Here is a 27,632-nt window from a genome sequence, read left to right as displayed (position 1 = left end):
TGTCTGTGTGTCTATGTGTGTCTATGAGACCCAGCACCGAGGGCCTTCTGGCGGTTCCCTCATCGTGAGAAGTGAGGTTACAGGGAACCAGGAAGAGGGCCTTCTCAGTAGTGGCACCCGCCCTGTGGAACGCCCTCCCTTCAGATGTGAAGGAAATAAGCAGCTATCTTATCCTTAAGAGACATCTGAAAGCAGCCCTGTTTAGGGAAGTTTTTAATATTTAATGCTGTATTGTTTTTATCACTTGATTGCGAGCCGCCCAGAGTGGCTGGGGAAACTCAGCCAGATGGGCAGGGTATAAATAAATTTTTTATTATTATTATTATTATTATTATTATTATTATTATTATTATTATTATTATTATCATCAGTGTCTGTCTAGTCTCTCTCTCTCTCTCTCTCTCTCTCTCTCTGTGTGTGTGTGTGTGTGTCTGTGCGTCTGTGCATGTGTGTATGTGTAGGGTGGGGGCAAGCCTAACTGACACCCTCCTTGATGTTTATGGCCACCATTGCCCCACAACTGCCTTGGATGATAATAAGTGTATACAGTGGTACCTCGGGTTACAGATGTTCAGGTTACAGACGCTTCAGGTTACAGACTCTGCTAACCCAGAAATAGTACCTTGGGTTAAGAACTTTGCTTCAGGATGAGAACAGAAATCGCGCAGGGGTGGCACGGTGGCAGCAGGAGGCCCCATTATCTAAAGTGGTGCTTCAGGTTAAGAATTGTTTCAGGTTAAGAACAGACCTCCAGAACGAATTAAGTTCTTAACCCGAGGTACCACTGTAATTATAATAAATTTTCAGCAGAAAACCAGTGCTGGGCCCTGATCTTACATCAGGAGCATGTCCTGGATCAGGGCCAGATGGGGGCATTGCTGCCTTTTCACCAAAATGAAAGTTAGTCTTGGATATCACACATAATTTGGCCCACCGCAATCCACAAAGTGCATTCAAAAACCAAGGTCAGAGTGAACTCTTGCAAACGCTCCAGACTGGTTTGGCCATCAGTCTGGCGGAAAGAGAAGCACTTCTCTGCCCCACCCCCACCCCACCCCCGGCCCCAATCTCTCAAGCGCAAAGCCTTGCAAATATCATCCTTTCACCTGGAGAAAATTAGTCTACAGGACAATACTAAACATCTTTTGCTACAGCTTGTAAACTCCAGGCGTAGGGGAGATATTAATATTAATACATGTCTCTCATCCTCACTATTTATTCCTATGAAATTTCCTGTGTAATACGTATTGCTCTTAAAAAAATAATACCTTAAGTATTGTTCCAAAGCAGACACAGACGCTTAAATGTTGTTTGGATATAAATCATAAAGCAATGGCAAATTGTATGCACTTCCTACAAAACAGATGGACCAGATAAGGGAAGATGGAGGATCTTCTCGCCGTAAAAAGGCATTGCCTTGAGGACATGCTGCGTACCAACAGGCACCATTTCCACCCGCTAGTCACTCAGACCTGTCTCATTGCAACAATGATTTAAGCAGCTGCTTAAAATGGCTGTAGTGCAAAGATATATGCTGCAATTCAAGACCTAAATGGCCCAGGTGACTCTGGTGTCAAGCATTACTTTGGAGTTGTGCTTCTTGATCAGCAGCACCCCACTCCCCTGATGCTATACATGATTGCGCAAACTGTAAAAGTGTCACACACAGAGGCACCAGGTCACAGAATTAACATCTCCACACCACATCAGAGAGCTTAAATGAATAGCCCGTACGTGTTCCCCTAAAGGTCAGTGTCTGCACGAACTGGCTTTATGCAGGCTGTTCGTGGAGGTCCAATTCTGTCTGCTATCCTTAAAGATCTGTTTAGTTCAGGAGAGGAAGTGCTATTAGGACTTAGCACTCGGTCCTCAAAGACAGCAGCATCCACACAGTGTGGTTCTATGGCTCCTACACAGTTGGCTTGATCCACATACCCTCCAACATTTCTCTGATGAAAATAGGGACGTCCTATTCCAGGGATGATTTTCCCAGCCATGGTTTTCCCTGTAGTGATGTATGGAAGTGAGAGCTGGACCATAAAGAAGGCTGATTGCCGAAGAATGGATGCTTTTGAACTGTGGTGCTGGAGGAGACTCTAGAGAGTCCCATGGACTGCAAGAAGATGAAACCTATCCATTCTTAAGGAAATCAGCCCTGAGTGCTCACTGGAAGGGCAGATTGAGACTCCAATACTTTGGCCACCTCATGAGAAGAGAAGACTCCCTGGAAAAGACCCTGATGTTGAGAAATATTGAGGGCACAAGGAGAAGGGGACGACAGAGGATGAGATGGTTGGATAGTGTTCTTGAAGCTACGAACATGAGTTTGACCAAACTGCGGGAGGCAGTGGAAGACAGGAGTGCCTGGCGTGCTCTGGTCCATGGGGTCACAAAGAGTCAGACACAACTAAATGACTAAACAACAACAACATTCCAGGGATGTCCAACCAGGAGATTGTGATCTACCGGTAGATCCCCAGCTGATCCTGGTAGATCGCAGGATCTTTATAGGGTACAAAAAGTTACAGGAATAAAGCTTTAAAAACTCTGTACAATCCTCCCCCCGAAAAGCCCAACAACTCTGGGCAATCCACCCACCCCACGTACGCTTCTCCTCCCTCCAATGACAATGGGTAGATTGCTGCCAGTTTTTTTTATACTGGGAGTAGATCACAGTCTCTTGGGAGTTGGACATGCCTGCCCTATTCCATCAACATCATCAACAACACAATTTTCCTATTTACCGTATTTTCCCATGTATAAGACGCCCCCATGTATAAGGACCCCCCCATTTTTTTGAACCCAAAATTAAGAAAACAATATTTAAACTAGGGTTGCCAAAACTGGCTGGCTGGCTGATTTAGGCTCATTTACATATATTCATTCAAAATAAGATGGGTTTATGAAGCAATTCTATATCCTCCCACAACACTGATGAAACGGTAGTCAATATCCTGGAATCTCTGTTCAGTGTTGAACATCATATTTTCTGAATACACAAAGCTTCACAGCTTGTCTTTCATCGTACAAAGTTTGGCACCTCACTTCATTTAAAGATTTTCAGAGACTTTGAGACTAAAGATTTCATTTTGAACTTGTTCTGGTTTGAAGGAATTCTATAAAGATTGTCTATTATGTATGTATATGGTCATTGTGTTGCCTAGACATTGTTGACGTTCTCTTTGCAACATAGGGGTTTGTTTGGATACTTATGGCTGATGAGAGCAGCAGCAGCAGCAGCGCTTGGGTTGGCGAAGGACTTTGCTCCTCACCCTCCTCCTCCTGCTGCTGCTGCCTGGGGTTTGAATGGGGGAGCTGAGCATCTCGCTGCTGCCACGGTGGTGGCTGTCAAACAGTGACAGCTACTGGGAAAGCGCCGTCTTTGGGGGCGATCAGCAGCAACAACGGAAAGTTCTTGAGCTTGGGGGGGGGGGAATTGGCCTCAGAGTTGTTAAGCTTTCCACAACTCCCGGTTGCCCTGCCCAAGCCAAAAGCCTGTGTATAAGACAACCATCTGTGTACAAGACGACCCCCATTTCCCCCCCTTTTTTAAAGCAAAAACCATAATCTGATACATGGGGAAATACGGTATACCCCACCCAGCTGACTGGGTTGCCCCAGCCACTCTGGGTGGCTTCTAACATATAAAAACATAATAAATCACAAAACATTACAAGACTTCCCTATACAGGGCTGCCTTCAGATGGCTCAGTGGTCAGGTAACTCCATACCCACCAACAGTTCTCTGATGAAAATAGGGACATCCTAAGGAAACATGGGACATTCCTGGGTCAAATCAGAAACTGGGATGGCTTCTGTAAATCCAGAACTGTCCCTGGAAAATAGGGAAACTAGGAGGGACTGCTCTCCATAGAACTGGGAAGGGGAATCTGTGGCCCTCCAAACATTGCTGAACTACTACTCCCATCATCCCTGGCTATTGACTGTGTTGGCTTGACTAATGGGTGTTTGAGATCAACATCATCTGGAGGCCTATAAAGACAAGGACTTCCCTACCATAGAAAAACAAAAGCTGCATTTACAAAATGCATTTAAAGCACACGGTTTCCCCCACGAATCCTGGGAACTGTAGTTCGGCAAGGGTGCTAGGAACTATAGCTCTCTCTGTGTGAAACCACCATTCCCATAATTCTTTGGGAGAAGCGATGTGCTAACAATGTATGGCATGTATGCTGCCAAAAGTTGCATCCAGGTGACCATGGATGAGGACCACCACTCACCTAAAGAAGTAGAAAACTGTTTCATTGCACTAAGTGACTGCATTGCCTTCAAACAAAGCAGCGTAGTGAGACCTTTTGATGGCGTGCAAAGTGTGCCACAAAGTGTCAGCTGAATCAAGTTTTAAGAGAAAAGTGGTTGCCGTGCTACACTCACATGCAGGCATATGCCCCCAGCTTGTAAGCCAGCAAAGGGTGAAGGGCCAAGAAGATGCACAGAGAGCACAGGAATGATACAGACGCACATCAAGCTTATGTACTCCTATGCTCCCAGAGACTGTCAGTTTGAATCTATTTACATTTCCCCTTCTGGTGTTTTGAGGATTAATCCAAAGCTTCAAGCACTGTTCATAGATCCTTCTTTTTCTTTTTAAGGGCATCTGGGAAACCTAAAACAAAAAAATGACCAAAGTTCAGCTGAGTGAAGGGGTCATTATTTCCCCCCCCCTAAACTTCAGCCATGGGGGCGAGCGGTGTAGCTTAAGAGCTTCCAATCTGTTCTAGCTTTACTAAAAAGACTATCGTAGCTCTGCTGATCTAGAGACACCATTGTAGGACTACAGCTAAGCCAGAGCTAAAACCCAAGCCAACCTAGCCAAACAAAAAGTTTCACGGGATGGAGAATGAATGAACGGGTGGGTGGATTTATTAAGGTCACAGACCAGAAATCAGGGGATAGAGAGGATGTGATACGGGGATGAGGAACCTGTGGCTCTCTAGATATTGCTGGACTACAACTCCCATCATCCCTGACCAGTCATGCTGGCTGGGGCTTGGGAGAGGGGAGTCTCCCCTTCCCTGAGGAAATGGTTCTTAGCCATAGGACACATCTGTCAGGATGCCCACCCTTCCTACAAGTGCATAAGTGGCACTTCCTACAAGTGTACAAGTGGCATTCAGGAACAACCAAGAACATCTGATGAAGTATTTCCTTCCTGGAATTTACTACAGCTCACTGAGATAGGCTAGTCTGAGACTGTGATTAGCCCCTTCACTTGGAGCAGGAATTTGAACACAGGTTTCTTACAAGGCAGGCCGTGCTGTGTCAAACCAAAGGCCCTCATAGTTCAGCATGCTGCCACTGGGAAACTCAGATGCAGGACAGAAGGGCAGTAACCCTCATCTCAGGGCCGTCTTACCCATAGGCACTAGAGGTGTGGGGCACCCAGGTGCTGGGCTCTTAGGGGCGCCAGGCGGAGAGTCCGGGGCCTGAGAATTGAGTCCAGGGAAGAGCCCGCCCGTCAGTCAGAGCCCCGCGGTGGGCTCGGGGGTGACCGAGCCAGCGAGATGCTGAGGGGGCCGGCCAGCTCCACCCTCTTGTGTGCCTGGGACTTGGCAACCTCGGGGGGGGGGGGGGCGCCGCCAGGCGGATCTTTGCACCCCGGCGGCGCATATGCTTAAGATAGCCTTGCCTCATCTGTTTTGCCTCCTATGTCTGGTATTCAGAGGTATACTGCCTTCGAGTTTGGAAGTTCTATTCAACCATCATTGCTGAAAGTTGCTGATAGGGCTATCTTCCCTGGATTTTTCCAATACTTTCCTCATCTCAGGAACTGCTGGACCCATGTGCAGCTCCCCATGTGGTGAACCACTGAACTGCAGGTGACATTGTCTCAATAAAAGCACCTTCAGGCCCTGGACCGATTCTACACACCCTGGCTGCCCACTGGATCCTCCTGGGTGGGAAGAAAAATAAAAGAGCTTCCTGTTTCAGTTGACCCTTGTCTAAGCAAAAAAGAGAGCGAAAGGGAAAGGAAAGGTCTTCTTGCGCTTTGGTGTGTAGCTATATCATGATTGTTCTTCATATGCTCAAACTGTCTCATGCCAGTGGGAAACCTGGCTGCTGATTTCTGCACCAGCTGAAGTTTCTGAACCATCTTCAGAGGCAGCCCTACGTATAACGTGTTGCTGTAATCTAACCTAGAGCTTACCAGAGCATAGATGACAGAACTCCCTATCTGGACCTCCTGGTCCAGATAGGGGTGAAGCTGGGCGCCGAGCCAAAGCTGATAGAAGGTATTCCATGCCACTGAGGCCACCTGAGCCTCAGTGGCACACTTCATCCTAGCTATGTGTGTAGCTTGGCTGGGGAGTGTAGCCCCATCAAGAGGAGTCAACTTTCCAATCATCTAGTCAAGGGCGTCTCAGTCTTATCTGGATTGAACTTCAGCTTGTTGGTTCTCATCCAGTCCATTACTGAGGAAAGATGTAGGATGATGAACTACATGGACCACTGGCCTGACCCAACAGGGCTCTTTATACATATCTGTCTGATATGAGTGATTTATACAAGTGTTGAACAAACACGAAAGCTTAATAAGAAAGCTTTGCAAATACCACAACAAATTCGTGCTTTCCACTGGTTAGACTCAGAACTGGATATGAAGCTTAAAACCCATAACATCAGATCTATAATAGTTATAACTCCTTATGATCCTACCTAGTATAATTGATTTATATATGACTATTGACTTAACTGTAATAAGATTTGCTAAAATTGCAGAAAAGCCATCCAACATTACATGCAACAGCAAGGTCTGTTGATTAAAAATAAAAGAACTAGAAACATTTACGAATAACGATGTACCAAGATAAACATTTGCAGAATATTTAGAGACCAACGGCAGAAAATCCAGTAGACACCACTATTAAAAAAAGATGCCCCACTGAATGACTTTTGGCAGGTCAAGAAGGAAAGCAGTATTAAAGCAGAGAAATATACTATGTTATAAACCAAAGAGCCAAAATAGAAAGTGAAATCATTCCAGATTTCACACTTCTTTTATTAGGTATTTTTCATTTCACAAAGAACATAAAAACTTCCATCAGATATTGTAAAGCTATATAAATAGACAGCCTTCTGAAAGACATTTTGTTGTTGATGATGCCACTGCAAAGAGAGCAGCTTTTATATTTTATGAATCCTAACAGTGACAGAAAGGATGTTAGGCGGCCATTAGCAGCGTCGCAAACACCACCAAGGACTGAATCAGAGACACTCCCTTGCTCCAGACTCACTATAAATCCTGGCAAGACAGTGGCCCTGTTTGCACAGAATGCAAAGTCAAAAATCCTGCCTTGTGGCAGACGATGCATGAGAGCTCTGCATCAGCACTCAAACACTCTGTTCCTCCCTATGAGCAACTGGTCAAGAGCTGAATCCTAAGCAATTATGATAATATATTTATGCCCTACCTTTTTTTCCTGACAGGGACTCGAGGCAGCTTACAAATAACATAAGAGCAGCTAAAAACATACGGGGTCATTTAAAAACAATTAAACATAAACAGAATTTTAAATGATCTGTTAAAAACATACAGACACTCACAACACAAACAGCATGGCACTGGGAGAGCCAGTGTGGTGTAGTGGTTAAGAGCGGTAGTCTCGTAATCTGGGGAACCGGGTTCGCGTCTCCGCTCCTCCACATGCAGCTGCTGGGTGACCTTGGGCCAGTCACACTTCTTTGAAGTCTCTCAGCCCCACTCACCTCACAGAGTGTTTGTTGTGGGGGAGGAAGGGAAAGGAGAATGTTAGCCGCTTTGAGACTCCTTAAAGGGAGTGAAAGGCGGGATATCAAATCCAAACTCTTCTTCTTCTTCTTCTTCTTCTTCTTCTTCTTCTTCTTCTTCTTCTTCTTCTTCTTCTTCTTCATCGAAAGCAGTCAGTTTCCAAAAGAATGGAAGAAGAAGATCTTCACCTGTCAGCAGAAAGACAAGGAGGGAGCAGCCACCAAGAAAGGCCTCTCCCATGTCCCTACCAAGAATGCCTGTGAGGATGGCAGGACTGAGAGAAGAGCCTCTCCCCAAAATCTCAGGACCCAGACTTCTTCTTCTTCTTCTTTGGCGATCACTCGTAGCCAAGTAAGATGGTCTTCAATAAACACGGTTTTTACAATGAGTCCGTAAGTGACTGTGGAGGCCAGTTCTGGATCCATTGGTTCTTAAATTATGGTTAATGGCTTCCAAACAAGCCAGTATATGGACCATTGCTTCCTTGTTCACATGCACATGGGGATGCTTCAGTTAAATGTGCAATCTTGGCTTTTTCAGCCAAGGTTTGAAGGGGCTTCCAGACCATGGTTTGCAGAAGCAGATTTCCAGATGCAGTGGAATTGCTACACTGCTTTCTTAGAAGGTGAGTCACTGTTACATGCCAGGTGGGTAGGTCATGCACTGTGCAAACTTCCCCACCACCTCAGCTCTCCCAGTAAGCAACAAGCATCCATCAGCCAGGAACCTGGTGATTGCCCCACCCTGCAAACCACTCCTGCTGGCTTGTGTTACCCATTGTTGAGCTTTTTCTGTGGGAGCTAGGCAGTCTGATCAAATCACACCATTCCTGCATCAGTTCCATTGTTGATCCACCCATGTACGGGTTCAAATACAAGTGATAATCTTTGAAGCCTGAACAGTGTGGAAACAGCTTATTTGAAGGACAATCTACACCGATATGCATATGCCCAGGTCCAAAACTCAGGCTCTGCTCTTAAGTTCACCACTAAGGTTGGTAAGGGACAAGGCGGTCCCACAACTTTGTAATCCCCTTCCCCGAGAACTTCACGTGGCCACCTCTCTTGTGGTCTTTAAGCACTCCCTAATAATGTCTTCATTTGGGGGGGAGGGGAGGATGAGACATCCTCACAACCACCAGGCAGGCCATCAGAGACTCTTTTGTTGCAAGGTCTGGTAAGTGGTCGCTCGCTCACCTGGCCTAATGGAGTCAATACAGCCCTTTGTTCTCTATTCCCACCGGAGCCAGCATGCTCTTACACCACTACAATGGAAGTTCCCCCTAGGATGTACTGGAATACTGAACGAACTTCAAAAGAGTTTTAGCAACACATGTCCAAATAATGACTCTCTGCAACACATCACAACCCACTTTTCAGCATGGTGCTTTTGAAGCTTTTGCAAGTCGGATGTGTTAGCAGAGTCCCTTGAATAATGCAGAGTCCAGAGATAAAAGGAGTCCTAATAACGGCTTTGTTGAGGAAATCTGAACAAAAACAGCATATAATTCGAGGAGAAAGGAACAAAGAGGTTTTGTCTGTTTAACTTAAATCCTTATACATAGCAGGAAAACACCCTCAGAACTACACAGCCAATCAGGCCACATATTACCTCAGCAAACATCATGCTGCTCTACATGCTTGCTAAGCACCACCTCCACCAACCCCCTTGGTTAGCTGACTTACTGACAACTTAAATAACCCTTATGTTAAAAACTGGATGATCCCTCCAGTAGCACTTCCAGCAGAAACTGAAGTTTGTTGTCACACTGGTTCCCCTGTTAAGCAAGGATGTTTGGGCCCATTTTCCAGACACATGCATCCAACTGACACCACTCTGCTTGCAATAGTTCATCACCTTTGGTTGTGCAGAAACTGCCACCACAAATACAGATTTCTTAGTGTGGAGCTAGAGATTACATTGGGCACAAGATAGATGCCAAAAAAAAAAGGTGCAACAACGTTGCATTCTCTCTAGGTATGCAAGGACGAAAGAAACAAAATTGAGGCATGCTTCAAAATAGAAAATTATAGGGAACTCCCTCCCTGCTTGACCACACCTATTGCAGTAGGGATTGTAAGTTAATTTAAGTTAATAGTACTCTACTTGTTTATTTGCTGAGTACATGTTTCTGCCGGCAGCTCCTGTTTGTTTTAAACCTGGTTTTATTTTGTTTATTCTATTATTTTATTTCTTATGTTTACAACACTCAATAACATAAACTCTCCCTCCCTCTCTCTCTCAGTGTGTTTCAGGGGGAAATCTTCCATAGGGTACTCAAAGAACAAATAATAATTCACATTTTTAAATCTCATAAAATTCTCATCACGTGCTGTATATAATAAGCAATTAGTATCTTTGTATATTACATACAATTTGCATTATGATTTTTTTAAAAGAAAATAAATTGTTGTTTTCAATGTGCACAAGAAAGGTTTCAGCACTAATTTGAGTCTTGTCCTGGGTGTTTCTCTCCCACTCTCTTTCGGTGCATACACCTCATACATTTAAAGCACATTGCTTCCCCCAAAGGAATTCTGGAAACTATAGTTTGCTGAGGGTCCTAGGAACTGTACCTCTTCATGGGGTTAACTACAGTTTCCAATATTCTTGGGGAGGAAGCCATGTCCTTTAAATGGTTTGTATGCAGCCTCTCTTTGTATTTGATGCTTTCCTCTCTTTCTTCTTTATCTGTTCTTTCTGTGTAATGTTCAGGCATAACTACACTTAAATGTTTCGTGCGTCACCACCTTATGGGTTTTGGTACATCCCACTCCACACGACTGCCTGCTCTTTAGGGGGGCAGAGAGAAGACAATTACAGTAGTACCTCGGTTTAAGAACAGCCTTGTTTACTAACTATTTGGTTTACGAACCATTCGGTTTACAAACTCCGCAAAACCGAAAGTAGCGTCCAGGTTTGCAAACTTTACCTGAGTCTAAGAATGTAATCCGAATGGTGGAAGGGCACTGGTGGTGGGAGGCCTCATTAAGGAATGTGCACCTTGGTTTAAGAACGGTTTTGGTTTAAGAACGGACTTCCAGAACGGATTAAGTTCGTAAACCGAGGTACCACTGTACAGCAAATGGGGGAAGATAATTGAACATAAGGCTATTTTTCTCAGTGTCAGTCACATGCTTGTGTTAGTATCTTGTTCTGCCCTCACCAAATCACAACAGAGAGCCTACACAATGAGGCATGTTTATTAGAAATGTATCTCATGATCACCACCATTTCAGCTGATTATGTAAGCGGGATCTCATTCTTTGAGCCCTCCCTGCTATTAAATACTTTTTAAAAACTACTTGTGTGTGTTTTTCAGGATGGAGCGGAGGTGACATTTGCTGAACCACCAGAACAGCAAATGATAGAAAATACAGCTCTGATGACAGCATTAGCTATTTTGTCTCTCGAGTTCCTACTGAACTGCAGTGACACCTCCTGGTAAGAGACACGAGGCTTAAGAATGCTTTCATTACCTCCTTGTGAACTTCCTTGTCCATTTCGTGTGCGTTCCCCACCACCCACCCAAAGCAGGCGAGGGATCTTCTTCAGCCTTTTTTGGTAGAGACCAAAAAAGGGTTTTCTGCTGACTTTTTTTAAAAAACAACAACAACAATTCACAATTTGTGTAGGATCTTGGGAACGTTCCAAAGCAAATAATCAACTGTAATAAAAAGCACCCTAAACAAAATTAAAGCAGCAGTAGCAATAAACTTAACTTTTATGAAAGGCACAATTTATAACACACGGCATCAGGAAATCCATGACAAACACTCCCACATTTAAAGAAAAATAATACAGATTACAGAACCAAAAATCACAGCCATGACCCATCAAACAAATCGATCCAATGTCCTTACAATGAGTTGCATTTACCTTTCACACACACACACAAAAGTGTGACTAGTTTGATAGAACTTCATGCCTAAAAATGTAACAGAAAGTCTTCAATAACAACTTGATAACAAGAAGAATTAGGGATATTTATATAGGTGGGGTCTACTCCTACAACAAACTGTTTTGACCTTCTCCGTCCAGTCATACATGACAGCCCTAGGGATAGGTCAATCTGTCAATTTTGGTTTCTCTCTGTTTTTCATTTTTCAAATCTTAACTTCTGTTCTCCATATTTCTGCATCAGTTTCTGATTATTTTTTTAAAGTCCTCATGAAAATGCAAAAGCATCTTAGTACAAATTTCTCCTACCACGCACGCACACACACATTTCTCTTTGTAGTTTTGGCTATGTATACAACTTTGCAAAGCAATTTTCTCTAATATAATGCATATGTGTATATGCCATTTTCACTAAATAATGCATTTATTTGCACACTTTAGTACAGTGGTTTGCAAAGTGGGCGGTAAATGGTTGCCAGACTTGGAAAAGCCGGTATCACTGGATCAAGTTAATCCATTTTGCTGAATTAATTACACTAAATAGTTTTAATTGGATTTTGAATAAATGTGCAATTAATTGTCACTGTTTTGAATTATCTTCCTTAGTAGGTCATGCAAACTGCTATTCTGAGTAATCCTTTTTACAGGGTTGTGGGCACTGAGGATGAGTTTATGGAACCAAGGGGGCAGTGACCTGAAAAAGTTTGGTAACCACTGCCCTAGTCTGTGCTTCTTTGTACATATGACTTGGCCAGAGAACTGACCTTCAAAATTCAGAGGAGTGCACATTTCAAAGGATGATTGTGCTTTGGTTTGTGTATGGTTTGGGAGAGGATAGATTAGCCAAGGTAAAGGTAAAGGGACCCCTGACCATTTGGTCCAGTTGTGACCGACTCTGGGGTTGCGGTGCTCATCTCGCTTTATTGGCCGAGGGAGCCAGCGTACAGCTTCCGGGTCATGTGGCCAGCATGACTAAGCCGCTTCTGGTGAACCAGAGCAGCGCACGGAAACGCCGTTTACCTTCCTGCTGGAGTGGTACCTATTTATCTACTTGCACCTTGACATGCTTTCGAACTGCTAGGTGGGCAGGAGCAGGGACCAAACAACGGGAGCTCACCCCGTCGCGGGGATTCAAACTGCCAACCTTCTGATTGGCAAGTCCTAGGCTCTGTGGTTTAACCCACAGTGCCACCCGCGCCCCATGATTAGCCAAGTTTGCCTTTAAATGCACGCTAAATTGAATCTCTCCCCTGCATCCTTATAAAGAACTGAAGCAAAGCCATAACTCAAGGACCTAAGCCAGTGGCACTTTCCTACTGCTGATGAGGAATTTCTGTAAATCATCGGAATGATTGCAAGATCTCCCAGTTATGGGAGAGGGGAAAGCACTGGTTAGAGTTTTATAGACATGACCCTGGCTCCAGGGCAAGGGTAACATAGCAAATTTATTTGTTTGCTTTATACCCCACCCCTCTAGCACCAAAGCACAACTCATGGAGGCTTGCAACATTTAAAAATTACAGCTTCACAAAACACTACTGTAAAACAATAAGTGAATGAGACAGACAAGTTGTAAAAACAGTCTGCTTGATAAAGAAGCCTGCCAGAGTAAAAAGGGCTTTAGCAAACAGCAAAAAAAGAAAAGAAAAAGAGTCTGATATAGTCGGGTCAATTCCAATGCCTAAGCCAATACCGATCACATTCTGTAACCAATAAAGTTGTGGCCAAATTTTGCCCAATGACATTAACCTAATATCCGTGTCCTTGTGTCTCACTCTTTGATGAGGGGGTGTTTTCAGGGTCTCTACATGCAAACGTTCACTGCTCTATGAAGTGTCTGCTGTTTCAGTTCCACCACTACCCCTGTCCCAGGTGCTGATCCTTTCTGGATTAGCGCCCTGGCTGATCCTCCCTTTTCAAGCATCTGAGTAAATGGGATTTCATAATGCTCCAGAGTCAAATCTGATTTGGCTAAATGGCAATGCCCCTGAGGGACATCCGTAGCGAGTCCAGTCCGAACAAGCAAGTCAACATTTCCGCATGAATTAAAAATAAAGGAAGGTGCTTTTCAGAACTGCCAAAAAGTCTGTTGGCCATCTTATCCTGAAGTTGAAAATGACCTTTTCTTATGCATATTCATCTTCGTAAACTGCAGACTGCTGGGATTAAAACTACTGCTCAGCATTTTCTAAGTTTTGTTTGTTGCTAGGGCTGCAGTCTTTAATCAGCTAGGTCCATCAATCAAAAACAGTTTTAATAAACTAAAAAAAGGAATCCCAGATTAACAGGGTGCTAACACTTTGTCTTTAAAATGTTGATTGTTTTTTAATGTTAGTACATATAAACCAGGATTTCCTAAACTTCTGCATTCATTGTCCTCTTGATGAGCGTATAATGTGGTCGTTGACCCCACACCCAAATTCTTAGCAATGTAAATGAAATTAACTCGAGAAATATCAATATCTAATCAACATATATAATTACCTTAAAAAGTGAAACTCTGCACCTTATACAATTGTTTAACAGTAAAGCAGCATGGCCTGAGAAGTGTATTGTGGATTTTGTCTTATTAAATACATTGTGTCCTGGTTCTAAGGGAAAGATGGAAAATAAATGAAAATTAAAAATACATTGGTTCATCACAGGCAAAGGAGGTGCACTCTGTACATTTCCATGCTCTTGAATTCTGAGGCTCATTTCATAAACCTCTTTTCCACCACAGGGCTCTTTATCCCCCCCCCCCCTTCACGGTCCTATCAACCCCAGGGGGTCATCACTAACCACTTTGTGAAACCCTGGATTAAATAAACATGCAGATGGTTACAGCAGTCATGAAATTAAAATAAGCCTGCTTCTTGGGAGAAAAGCAATGACAAACCTAGACAGCATCTTAAAAAGCAGAGGCATCACCTTGCTAACAAAGGTCTGTATAGTTAAAGCTATGGCTTTCCCAGTAGTGATGTATGGAAGCGAGAGCTGGACCATGATAAGGTATGTTCTGAAGGCCTCCCATTTTGATACAAATTCAATTCTCGGTTTATTTTTTCATTTTTTCAGATAGACTCTGATCCTAAACCTCCGCTGCCTTGCAGGATGCCTCTGGGAGAATAAAAGACTAAGGAGTAAACCTAGACAGCATTTTAAAAAGCAGAGACATCACCTTGCCAACAAAGGTACATATAGTTAAAGCTATGGCTTTCCCAGTAGTGATGTATGGAAGCGAGAGCTGGACCTTGATCGCCGAATAATTGATGCTTTTGAATTATGGTGCTGGAGGAGACTCTTGAGAGTCCCATGGACTGCAAGATCAAACCTATCCATTCTGAAGGAAATCAGCCCTGAGTGCTCACTGGAAGGACAGATCCTGAAGCTCCAATACTTAGGCACCTCGTGAGAAGAGAAGACTCCCTGGAAAAGACCCTGATGTTGGGAAAGATTGAGGGCACAAAAAGAAGGGGACAACAGAGGATGAAATGGTTGGACAGTGTTCTCGAAGTTACTAATAACATGAGTTTGACCAAACTGCGGGAGGCAGTGGAAGACAGGAGTGCCTGGCATGCTCTGGTCCATGGGGTCATGAAGTCTTGGACACGACTAAACGACTAAACAACAACAAATCAGATAAATTATAAATCTGGTTGATAGCCTTACTTATTAGAGGATTTCATTTCTGCAAACAAGCCAGCTGACTTTAGATTGTTTTTCTCTTCTACCTAAATGAAAATGAGGCGGGAGATTATTGGCTTTTCTCCTCCTCTTCTTTAGAGAGGTAATTATGACATTTTGAAAACTACTTTGCACATCCGGCAAAGCAATCAAGAAAATTCATTTGACAGCCCCTGTTTTTCCCCAGTGTCGAACTGTCTGCCAGTGTGTAAAAACTGTGACAACGCGTTCAGCAGAGCTCCTGGTGCAGGCACATCTGTTGAGCGACATGCTGCAGCACATTAAACGCAATGCAAGAAGAGCAAGGGAGGCGCACCATTTCACTTAAGAAGCAAGCAGAAAACCAAACGAGCCGCGTTCCTTCTTCTGTTGCACGCAAAAATTAAAGAGTCTACTTAGAAAGCAATCTCTGCAAGTTTTAAACACAGAGAAAGAACAACCACCACCCCAATTTGGGATAAATGGAACTAAGTAAAGTTTCAGAGGCAGCAAATAATGAGATGAGTGAATCAAAGCTGGGGGGAAGAGAGATAGCAAACTGATTACATGCATAAAAACACAAAATGCTATTCTCTCGGATAAATAGGTTTGGGGAGATTTAGATGTTTTGGATTCTTACTCCATCTCACTTTCAAGTATAAAATAATATGATATGTTACCAAACCATTTCCCTACCGGATGCATCCCATGACATAGGAGAGGAAATCTCAATTTTAGAAAAATGAAGATTTTAAATGCAGAAAGGTTGGAATTTTAAAAGTAATTGCAAAAACTTGTGTTGCTCTTTATCAATGTTTACTTTTAGATTGGATTTAAAAATAAATAAATAATGCGTTTTAAATTGTTGCAATCCATCCTGGGACCTTAGGGTCAAAGGGCAGGTAATAAATTTAAATAATAAATAATTTAGAAAAAAACACACATTTCAGCTAGAAGACAAACTGCCAAATCCTTGGCTGTTGATGTCACACACCTCAACCTCTTCCCCAAATGCACATGTATTTGGTGAGTCTTGCTCAAATCACACAGAACATTCCCAAGTGCTTAATTCAGCCTTCCCCAACCCGACGCTCTCTGGATGTTTAAGACTACAACTCCCATCAGCCTCAGCCAGCACAGCAGAAAGCAGGAAGTTAGTTGGAGGTTGGGAGCAGGGAGGGGAAAATCCCTCTTGAAACTAGAGCCGAGCCAAAATTTGCAAATTGTGGAAGTGGGTAGAGATTTCAGCTATTTGGGCATGTGGGCTGTGCAGGGTGCTAAAAAAATATTTAGGGGGGTTTACTGGGATAAACAACAGCAGCAGCTCTTCTTTCCTTTTTTTAGAAGAAAGATCTCTCGCTATCTCAAAAAAGAAAAAAGGGGGGATTCTGTAGAGTTGGAAAAAGTTCAGTAAAGGGCGACCAGAATGATCAAGGGTAGGGAACAGCTCCCCTGTGAGGAAATCTTACAGCATTTGGGACTTTTTAGTTTAGAGAAAAGGTGAGTAATAAGAGACGCAATAGAAGTGTATAAATTTTTTCATGGTGTAGAGGAAGTGGATAGAGTAAAGCTTGCGGGCATAACAAGGAAGCCGAGTGTCGAAAGATGCTGAAAGAAAAGAAAGTTAAAACTATGGAATTTGCTGACAGATGAGGTAGTCATGGCAACCAACTTGGATGGCTTTGAAAGAGGATTCGACAAATTCGCAGTTGATAAGGCTATCAATGGCTACTAACCCAGCGGATACATTCTAGCTCTACAGTTGGAGGTGCCATGCACCTGAATACTTGGTAGCTCAGCTAGCAAAGTTTGAGACTCTTAATCTCGGGGTCGTGGGTTTGAGCCCCATGTTGGGCGAAAGATTCCTGCATTGCAAGAGGTTGGACTAAATGACCCTTGTGGCCCCTTCCAACTCTAGAATTCTATGATTCTGGAAATTGCAAGAGAGTGCTGTTTTACTCAAGTCCTGTTTGAAGGCTTCTCACAGGCATCCGGCTGGTCAATGTAAGAACAAGATGTTGCAGTAGGTGAGCCCCTGGCTTGATCCAACAGGATCTTATTATCTTCACAACAAGTAGCAGTCTGGAAGCAGCCATACCCCATAGGACACTATGATCCCCTCCAGATTGGTGGGGAGTTTTGCAGGTGGATTCTGCACCATGCCACAATAGTGAGGGACTGATACTGGAATGTCCACTCATCACTCTGCTTTAGTTGTTCTGCAATGCTTCCCAGCGTTGGCACATTATTACCATCCGGACGGGAACTGTTGCACTAGAGTGCAACAAAAGCAGGACAAAAACCCAACAACAAATTGGTTGTATGAGAAGCCAAAGGATTTCAGCAGGAACCTACAGGACATGCGTAAGTTAGAAACCAAGCAGTATGTCCACCTGAAAACTTTTGCAAGTGCAAACAGTATTGAAAAGAGGGATTGCCGTGGTGGGCACAAATAATCATGATTGCACAATAAAAGGAACATCTGCATGGATCTTATGTCTTCTTGCAACACTGCTCCCAGGGTGAGTTATGGGGACATGAAGACCCACAATGACTTGCAACTGGATACAATTTTTTGTTTATTTTTTTAGGGTGGAATTGCTATACCTGCTTATTTCAGAAAACCTCGCCCTCACTTGAAGAAAATTGGGAGCTTTCTCCCTCCCTCATCAATTTATTTACCCTCCCTTTCACCTGACCCCTTCCAAAACCTTTTCCAGAGAAAACCACTGGTGAGATGAAAATTTCAGGCCACGTTTACTTGAGATACTAAACCTATTTGTTCCAGTGTTCACAATAGCTTGCCTACTGCACCATCAGTTTGATGCTCATGTGTGCCCTAAGTTTATAGTCACAAAATCCCACCCCCCACCATCTTAATGCTGGACTTTCCAAGAAACCAGTAATTAGGAACAGTCCCATCCAAAAGAAATGTGGAAGATGGTGTCCTTGCAACACCAACAGGACATTGCAAAAGCGTTTTGGGGAAAATTCAACAGCTGAAAATGCTGAGGATTAGGATGTTTATTCCTATACCTGGCAGGAACAGGATGGAACACCAGGATCCATTCCGGCTGGTTGCCCACATCCGTTACTGCCAGATGTTCATCTTTCTATGAGTTTGGGGCTGGAAGACAGATCAATTTCCCTGGAGCTTTTCCACCACTTAAAACCTAAACATGCAGCCGGCAGGAGAAGCCACAATATGTGAAGCAGCCTCAGGATGACTGCCAATTTTTAAATGACGAAAAAAAACCCTAATGATGGAGACAACTGATAACTTTTTTAGAGAGAGATGAAAGTACAGTAACATGACAGAGGCATCATTGGTCAAGGAGTGTGTGTGTGCGTGTGCGTGCGTGCGCATGCCCCCCCCAAACACACCAGTTGCTCAACCTGAAAAAGAAATAGCGTACCTCAATGGCATAACACACAAACTGCATACAGAAAGTCCCAGATTCAGTTCCTGGCATCTCCTTCCAAAAGGACAATGTCTGGTTGATTTAATTACATGCTTGTTCTGCCCCTTCTTCCAAGGATCTCAGTGCAGGTGGGTGTGTTTGTGTGTTTTAACCCTCACATTTTATCCCAATGACAGATGTATTAAATCAGATATAAAGGGTGTGGGCATGTACGCCAACCACACCACCACCTTCTCATTTTAGAAATGTATGCAAGCAGCAGGCTCACCCTTTCCCACTCAATGCCTATGTGTACATTTTAAAGGGGGAAAGGTAGTGATTTTAAGGATCCTTATGACATTCTCCCCCTCCCCAATTCCCTGAAAACTTCCGGGGGTTTTTATATATATATAAAAAAATTACCTGATCTCGTTTCCAGAGTGACACCAGCCCTTTAGCTATCCGCCATTCTTCTGTTCTCAAGTGCTGAACTTGGTTCAGACTGTTCTGTGCACGCAGTTTTCAGCGATCACATCAAGGTGCCTTTTTTGTGCTGTTTCGTTCAATGTCTGTTAGGTGCACGTGGATGCATCAGTAGCCTGTGAGGAGAAAGGGGGAGGGAATGAAAGATGAAAACTGCAGGTAAATTGTGCATACGCACATCAGTGTTGAAATTATGTTAGGAAGTTCTCCGAATTAAACAAGAAGGCAAGCAAAGCAGAATGTAGAGATCATAGGTCAATGGTAGAGCATCTGTCTTGCAAGCAGAAGTCCTCCGGTTCAATCCTGGCATCTCCAGGTAGTACTGAGTCTCCTGCCCCAAACCCTGGAAATCCACTGTCCATCAGATGACACTGAGCTAGATAAACCAATAGTCTGGCTCATATTAAGACAGCTTCCTGTGTTCCTTTACTCCTATACAGTGGTACCTCGGGTTACAGACCCTTCAAGTTACAGATGCTTCAGGTTACAGACTCCGCTAACCCAGAAATAGTACCTCGGGTTAAGAACTTTGCTTCAGGATGAGAACATAAATCATGCAGCAGTGGAACAGTGGCAGCGGGAGGCCCCATTAGCTAAAGTGGTACCTCAGGTTAAGAACAGTTTCAGCTTAAGAACGGACCTCCAGAATGAATTAAGTTCTTAACCCGAGGTACCACTGTACTCATGTAACAATAATGGGACAGAGAACGGACACTCAACCCTATATGATTTAAGCATGTGTCCTTTTTATCTGGCACAAGAATCATCTCAGCTTTCATCTTTTTCAATTCTGCTTGTATTTTTCAGGGCACTGACGTGACATTTTAGCAAAGCACGGCTTGAATTATGTGACAAGATCCATAGAGGCACAAAATGGCATTGCTTTACTGCAGGGGCGACCCAACTTCAAGCTTGCAATATCTACTTTGTATAGAATGAGACTCCATGCTCCTTATTCACTACAATGAGGAATATAAAGGGTGAGGAATTCACTACAATGAAGAAAAGAAAGGCCGTAACCTTTTCTAAACTTTTGGCCAAAGCAGATGGAATTTAGAGACACAGGAGTTCCTCTAGATGGATTACGTATGCTGTGTTTCAGATAGAGGAGCTACAGGGCAGAATGCACCAGTGAGAGTGATACTAACTCAGGAATCAGCATTGTTCCCAGAGATATTATTGTGGGGACAGATTGGTGCCCATTGGCCAATGAAGGCAATCATCTCCCTCCTCCCCCACCAAGAATACCCCAGGGAAGCCAGAGCTGCTGAGAGCAGCCAAGTTAGGGCTTGAAGTGATAAGGTGCTTTTCTGATAAAAGAGAGGGGAAAAGAGGAAGAGAGAGGAAGAGAACCTTAGTCACCCACCTTTAAAAGCAACCCAATGTTCCTTCTTCACTAGCACAAGGGCTCTTGCACTAATGGACAGGTGAGCTATAATATTGTACAATGGGTGGATGTAATGCACCAGCAAGCAGAAACTCACTGTGTGTCAGGGAACTGCCATCGGAGCCAAGGGTGGCGCTGAGGCTCCCTAATGATGATGCTGGAGAGGGAACCAGCAAAGGGAGAGAGGACGCTTCCGCTGGGGAAGGAGATAGAGGTGACACCAGGGAGAAAGGGGAGTCCGAGGGAGCTGCAGAGAGAAGGCTCCAGGACTCTTCCAGTGAAACCAGTGGGGAGAGCACGGGACCTCCTCTGGGGACGCCCACTCTGCGCAGACAGCTTTCGCGCAGAGAAGGGAGGCGACGATTGGGTGTGAAAGAACTTTTATGTTGGAAGAAATTCAGGAAATGCCCACTGACGGATTCTTCCAGTGATTGAGACAGTCATGGTGTACTGACTGTCCAGCCTGGGGGGAAAGTTTTGTCCAAACTACTCAGCTCGGAGCAGTTTGCGCTTTACGCACAAGCAACCCCATACCCCATTACACTGTGCAACTGAATGTGCAATTTCTTGTGCAATGAAGTTGCCAGAAACCTGCTTAACCAACAACATTTCACTAGCATAAAATGTTTTGCCGTCGGTATACTGCTAAGCGACTTCATCTTAGCACTACTTTGGATACATCCATTAGAACTTCTCCTAAGATCAATCCAATCTTTGGGGTATCCCCCTCCCCATCCTTTGCCTTTTTTAAGTGAAAGTCACTGAGCCTGAACATTTCTGCCCAGCCCTAGATGCAACATAAACAAGACAGACTAGTACTAATACCAACAGAAAAGACGTTTTGACACAATATGAAAGCCAGCGATTTCCCGAAACATATATTATTCACTTAGCTAAATCACTCTTATTATTTATTACTATTACCACTATACTACCAATGGGAGGGAGGCTGAGTACAAGTGCAAAGACAAGATTCAAGGAAGGGATTTCCCAATGCATTGATCCATCTCTTAGCCATTGTGCCAAATCAGCAATTATTACTGCTTATTATTAGCACCATGCTGCAAATGGGCAGGAGTCCAAGAGAATGCACAGAGAGAAGACTCAAACCAGGGATTTTCTGACACATAATATTAGTCTTAGCAATTGTACTAAATCAGCTAATAGCAATATCAGCCACTGGCAGTTTACTGCCATTTCATGTTTATCTCACCCTAAGTAGCATTAGGACTGGTGCTGCCTGGCTGGTGGGATATTAGGATGACATTTCTGCCATCTCACCTCTACTCCTTGCCAAGCTTGGGAGCCATGCCATGCACAGGACCCCAGCCAGCCATTGCTACAGAGAAGCTCAGTTCATCTGGAATTCTGCACATCCCCTGGATCCATGTGAACGTTTTTGGCTTTGTTCTGAGCAATAAGCGTGGCACTAATAAGCAAAGCTCAAGCCTTGAAGGCATCATTCCTCTGGAGGAAGCACTATTGGTTTGTACCAGATATCCTCTCCATAGTAGCTGCTGCACAGATAAATTTCCCTGCGACAACATATATGCATAGTGGATCACCTCAGTGCAAAACGAATTAGTCATTCCCTTGAACCTCTGCCATATTGAATGCAAGAAGATGGCTTTACTTAACATTCGTTAACCCTGGGCAGTAGCAATAAGGCATCCCTCAGAAAGCACTTCTCCCAGTGATTGGACTAAGTCTCAGTTTACATTTTGGGGGAAATGCCTCCACTATTCTCTGTGAAAGACCTTTCAGTCACCTGGCTGTGAGTTCTTATTGGCCAGACAACCCTCATGACTACTCTTCCACTATGCAGCATGAAGGATGGACTGGTACAACTGTAAAAACTCAGTACTTTGGTTAAATTACCATGAAATGTCTCTGTCACCCAGCCCTGTCCTTCAGGAGATTGTCTTCTGTGTTAGAGCTAATACCCATCAGGAAGACTCTTTACTATAAATCAGGCATGGCCAAACCTGGCCCTCCAGCTATTTTGGGACTACAACTCCCATCATGCCTAGCTAACAGGACCAGTGGTCAGGGAACTGTAGTCCCAAAACAGCTGGAGGGCCAAGTTTGGCCATGCCTGCTATAAATGGATATTTCTCAATAGCCAGGAGGAGGGTTGGATTTTGTTTGTTACTATGTTATGTATTTTTGTGTTTTTAATATGGTAAACCACCCTGTGATCATTGGATGAAGGGTGGTATGGAAATAGTTCAATCTTTTCCACTCAGCCCATCCTTCTTTCCAGAAGACAGCTCAGCCTGGCTCTTTTCCAAGCTTGCTCCAACCTTGTGGGCAGAATTTTTTCCCCCTTCTGCCTAGCTAAACCCCTTATTTTAGTTCCACATCTCCTTGCTTCTCAGACATGTGTGTGTGTGTGTACACACACACAAACACACCCTTTTTTTTGGATAGGCAGGTTCCTTGCAAGGAAGCACAAGCCAGAGTCTCCTGAAAGAAATCTTCCTACCTCAAGGAACCCAGGATGGAACCAAGTATAGGTAGGATAACTCTGGGCCTTTCTGGCAAAGGAAGTCTGAAGCCCAGGTGGATCTACATGGCAGGAAGCAGAAACAGATTCTTCCTAACTTTCAGAGATTCCACCACTCAAAACCATCACTGGGTCTTGGACCCAGCTTTGCCCATGTTGCCATAGATCAGAGGGACAAATCAAGGAACTGCTTCCTTTTGCTCCTCCTCCATCAAGAGAGGTAACTATTGCATGCCAGACCCCTTGCTCATCTACAGTTCTAATGAGGCCCAAACCTCCACTATTTGCATGTGATACCTCCTCCGTTCCTGGTGTGCTGCAGTTTCCCTACTGAACTCCCAAGGGTCAACCTATATACAATATCTATCTGTATCCCTACTGGGAACTGTTTAAGCTTACGGTCAAGACAATGTGGTTTACATGGCCTATGTAATTTCTAAAAACACACCATTTTACTCTCCTAACACTTCTGTAACTGGCGCTCCCAGCCACTCACTTATTTCACACCATTTTATGTACCACAGTATTTTTCATCATAATAGTATACTGTGCTGTTCTCGCTAATCCCCCAAAGCAAGCAAGATAGTATCAGCATTAATTAGTTTTCACCCATTTCCTCAAATGAAGCAAAGTCATATTGTTGTTTATAAAGCAACTGTGCCCATTGCAATAATGTCTGTTCTGGTTTATCGTTTCTAGTAAAGATACACACAAGGCATGCCCTAGGTAACATGGCATTATGGGATATTATCTGCTGACACAGGGGTGTGGAACCTCTGATTTTAGGGCCGCCCGGCCCTCGCGATTCTCCCCTGAGCATATCCCTCACAAGCCCTGCTCCACAGCCTCCTCAAGGCTTTAGCCTGTCTGGAATATGTCACTGAACTGTGATGCTGCCTCTTGCTAGACCAGATAGAGGGAGATGTCTTCCGACTGCATAGCAGGCTTCATTCCAGCCAAGCAAAGGGAAGTTTTGCATTAGTTCTTCACTCACTTTTGCCTCGGCCCACACTGACATGCAGACCCCACAAGGGGTCCATAAGGGAATGTGGCCAATCAATCATAAAATAAACCACCAAATGTTGAAAATAACTATGAAGCTGTCCAAAGCATCAATTCGACTCGTTGCCATCACACCAAAGCACCCTTTGTTCAGTCCCATCACGCCATTAACTTGTCCTTAATTGTGCACGGTGGGAAAGTCGCAGTGAGGAATGGTTGGCTATATTGGATATGGGTCCTATGTAATTAATGTTGTTCAAGGACTGGAAGGATGACCCAAGGCATGATTGATTGAGCAACAGAAGAAAGAATTGATCAAGTTAGCTATGGGAACCTGGGAGCAAATGGAACATTGGATTTGGAATTGATTAGATTGAAAATGAAATAACGATCAGTAGGAATAATATATTCAGAACGTCCAAGAATTGGCCTGATGCACCAAGGAGGAATCATAATGTAGGGCACACTAGAAGACGGCATTAAAAGGGGGAGTAAATAAAGAGGAGAAAGAAGAGGAGAGAGAATAAAATATTATGATCTCTGATATACGAAGAGAAAACGGGGAGGGGGCAGAGAGGAGGATATTAAGAGCAAAAGGGAGATACAAGCATTGCACAACAACCCCAATGCTTTTATAAAATGTATTTCCAAGTTGGAATTAATAGTGTTATTTATTTATCTGATGTCCAGCTGACCTCTCAATCCTGAAGAATCATCCAACACAGCTTAGATAAAAATAATAATGCAACACAGAGGCTTCTTTGATTCCCATGAGATAACAAATTCTCCCTTCCACACCCAAGACTGCAGGTCCTTTTAAGCATCCAAAAGCTGAGAGAGAGATGCAAGCTGTAACAGCTTAATGCCAGGTGGTGGGTGTTTGGGTCTTCTACTGCCACCTCTGACCTCTCTGTCTCTCCTCTTGGACACTAAAAGACCCACATCCCTGGGGCATAGGGAGTAAGGTGCACAGAGCCAGGAAACAGAAAAGCTGGGCAATAAGATTAATCAGCAAAGCTAGGTGGTGTGGCACTGATAGAGGAAGGATCATAGCTCAATGGTAGCACCAATCAATGTTGACAACACTGAGCACAACTGACCAATAGTTTGACTCTGCAGAAGAAAGCTCCCCGTGTTTCTGTGTTCTCATTGGTTCAGAAAATAAGCTGGAAGTAAAGAAGTCCCTACTTCAAATCTCACTCAGCCATTGATAACCTTAAGCATCCTACCACCTGAGCCCGGGTGGCCATCACAATTTCATTTGTAACAATGGTATAAGCTTTGCTACTTGACAGGGGATTTGGTTTGATATTGGAATCTGCGCTAAGCCTTTCTGATCAGACAGAAAAAAGACCCAATATGTAATTCTGAATAGGTGCATATCACTGGTTCTACATGGACTAAAGATAAGCATTCTATCTTTAATGGTCACTGGGAATCTGGGCGTGAATATGGTGCAAATGGACACCGGTAGGTAAAACCCGACAATATAGCAATTCTGTGTTTATTTGCTGTTCATTTGTTTGATTGATTTTGCATTTCATCGCAAGGTCCCACAAAGTTACAACATCGTAAGATAAAATTAAAAAAAACAACCAAATAAAACTGTTACAATTATAAAACAAGCAAAATGGTTGCAAGTGGAACCAAACCATTAGCTGTCTTGCCTTGCTCTGTCATTGCATTGTATGACATCTGTGGCTATGGCAATAAGCAAGTAACAAATTCTATCAAGAGCATATGGCAGATGGGAGGAAAGCACTTTTGCTGCAAATGCATAAACTGAACTGTTTTTCAAAAGGCTGAATATACTTCACCTATAAGTGACAGGGATTAACTCAGTTGTTAAAGCATAAGACTCTTGATCTCACGGTTGTGGGTTCAAGCCCCAGGTTGGGCAAAAGATTCATACATTCCAGGGGGGCTGGACTAGATGGCCCTCACAGTCCCTTCCAACTCTACAATTCTAGGACTCTATCATATAAATCATGCAGTCTGCTACTGAGCTATGACCCAAGGTGCATGCTCTTAGAATGTTTTAAGGAAACATCTAAAAAGATGGTATAAAGGGACTCCTGACCATTAGGTCCAGTCGTGACCGACTCTGGGGTTGAAACTCATCTCGATTTACTGGCCGAGGGATCCGGCGTACAGCTTCCGGGTCATGTGGCTAGCATGACTAAGCCGCTTCTGGCGAACCAGACCAGCGCACGGAAACACCGTTTACCTTCCCGACAGAGAGGTACCTATTTATCTACTTGCACTTTTGACGTGCTTTCGAACAGCTAGGTTGGCAGGAGCAGAGACTGAGCAACAGGAGCTCACCCCGTCGTGGGGATTCGAACCGCCGACCTTCTGATCGGCAAGCCCTAGGCTCTGTGGTTTAACCCACAGTGCCACCCGCATCCCAATAAGATGGTATATGACAGTCTTTTTTTAACCTGATATCCCCCCGATGGTGTTGGGACTCCAGTTCCTATCCTCATTGACCTCTGGACACCACCCTCAGAAGTTCAGGACATGGCAGCCCAAGAGAGGACATTATTTGTGGCAGCCCCTTCCCCACAGAAGACACCTTCACTCTGCAGTTTCTGCCCTATGATGAAGACACAGCTCTTTACCCAGTCCTTTAAAAACTATATATTAGAGCCCACCATACTCACTGGACTGTAATTGATTTTAACCACCTGTATTTTTAAATTGTTGTAATTAGCCTGGGTTACGGTTAGGATTAGTTTTCCATCATGGTGACAGGTGGGAAAGAAATCTAAATAATCGACAATAACAACAAAATATCCCGTTTACTTACTACATGGGAATTTAAAGATTATTAGCTTGCCCACGAGAAGAGGCTGCTAACAGCAAGCTGTTGCACTTGTGGAGAAAGAAGCATTTCTACCCTAGGGATGGAAGTATCTGTCAATTTTGGTTCTACTTTTTTCAATTTTAAATTCAGTTCTCCATGTTTTGCAGCAATTTGCCTTAAAAACTCCTCGTGAAAATTCACCAGCATTTCAGTGCGAATTGCTCTCAATAGGCACGTTTTGTAGACAACTCTGACTGATGCACATGCTTTTGCAAAGAATGTTCCATAATATAATGGACTTTGGTGTGTCATTTTCACCAATATATTCATTTTTATGGACAACTACCCTTAAGTTATGCACTTCTGTAAACAACGATTGGAGAACTGCATCGCAAAATTCAGATAAAGTACAAATTTCGAATGACAGCTGTGCTTCTGTTTCACATATTGTTTTGGGAAGTATGAATTTGACAGATTTTTATGTTTACTGAATCAAATCTCTCCATCAATCCCAACCTACCTATTGCCAGGCATGCATATATTGTTCACACTGTATAGTGCTACCCAGCGGGACCTTTAGATCAGAAGGATTATGTTTTACACAAATAAAAGCAGATGATGATGATTATTATTTTAAGAATACCTGAAAGTTAAAACGAAGCATTAAATAAACTGCTTTAACAATCTATTTCATAAAGAATTCTACCACCTTTACAATCCCGGCAACCAGCTCACTTAAATTTTTCTCAGAT

General features: G+C 43.6%; 1 protein-coding gene across 2 annotated transcripts in view; it reads right to left on the bottom strand.

The window, feature by feature from the left end:
* The window catches only part of SEMA6D (semaphorin 6D), a 415,862-nt gene that overhangs the window by 378,526 nt on the left and 9,704 nt on the right, over positions 1-27,632 (bottom strand). For both annotated transcript variants that reach the window (XM_083712525.1, XM_083712528.1), the window contains exon 2: positions 19,120-19,295. The gene's annotated coding sequence lies outside the window, so the exon portion shown is untranslated. The remainder of the gene's footprint in view (positions 1-19,119; positions 19,296-27,632) is intronic.

The sequence above is a fragment of the Podarcis gaigeae genome, assembly GCF_964106915.1.
Source record: "Podarcis gaigeae genome assembly, chromosome: 14".
NCBI classification, from domain to species: domain Eukaryota; kingdom Metazoa; phylum Chordata; class Lepidosauria; order Squamata; family Lacertidae; genus Podarcis; species Podarcis gaigeae.
The sequence above is the reverse complement of the archived record's forward strand: the minus strand, read 5'-3'. Positions and strand labels throughout refer to the sequence as shown.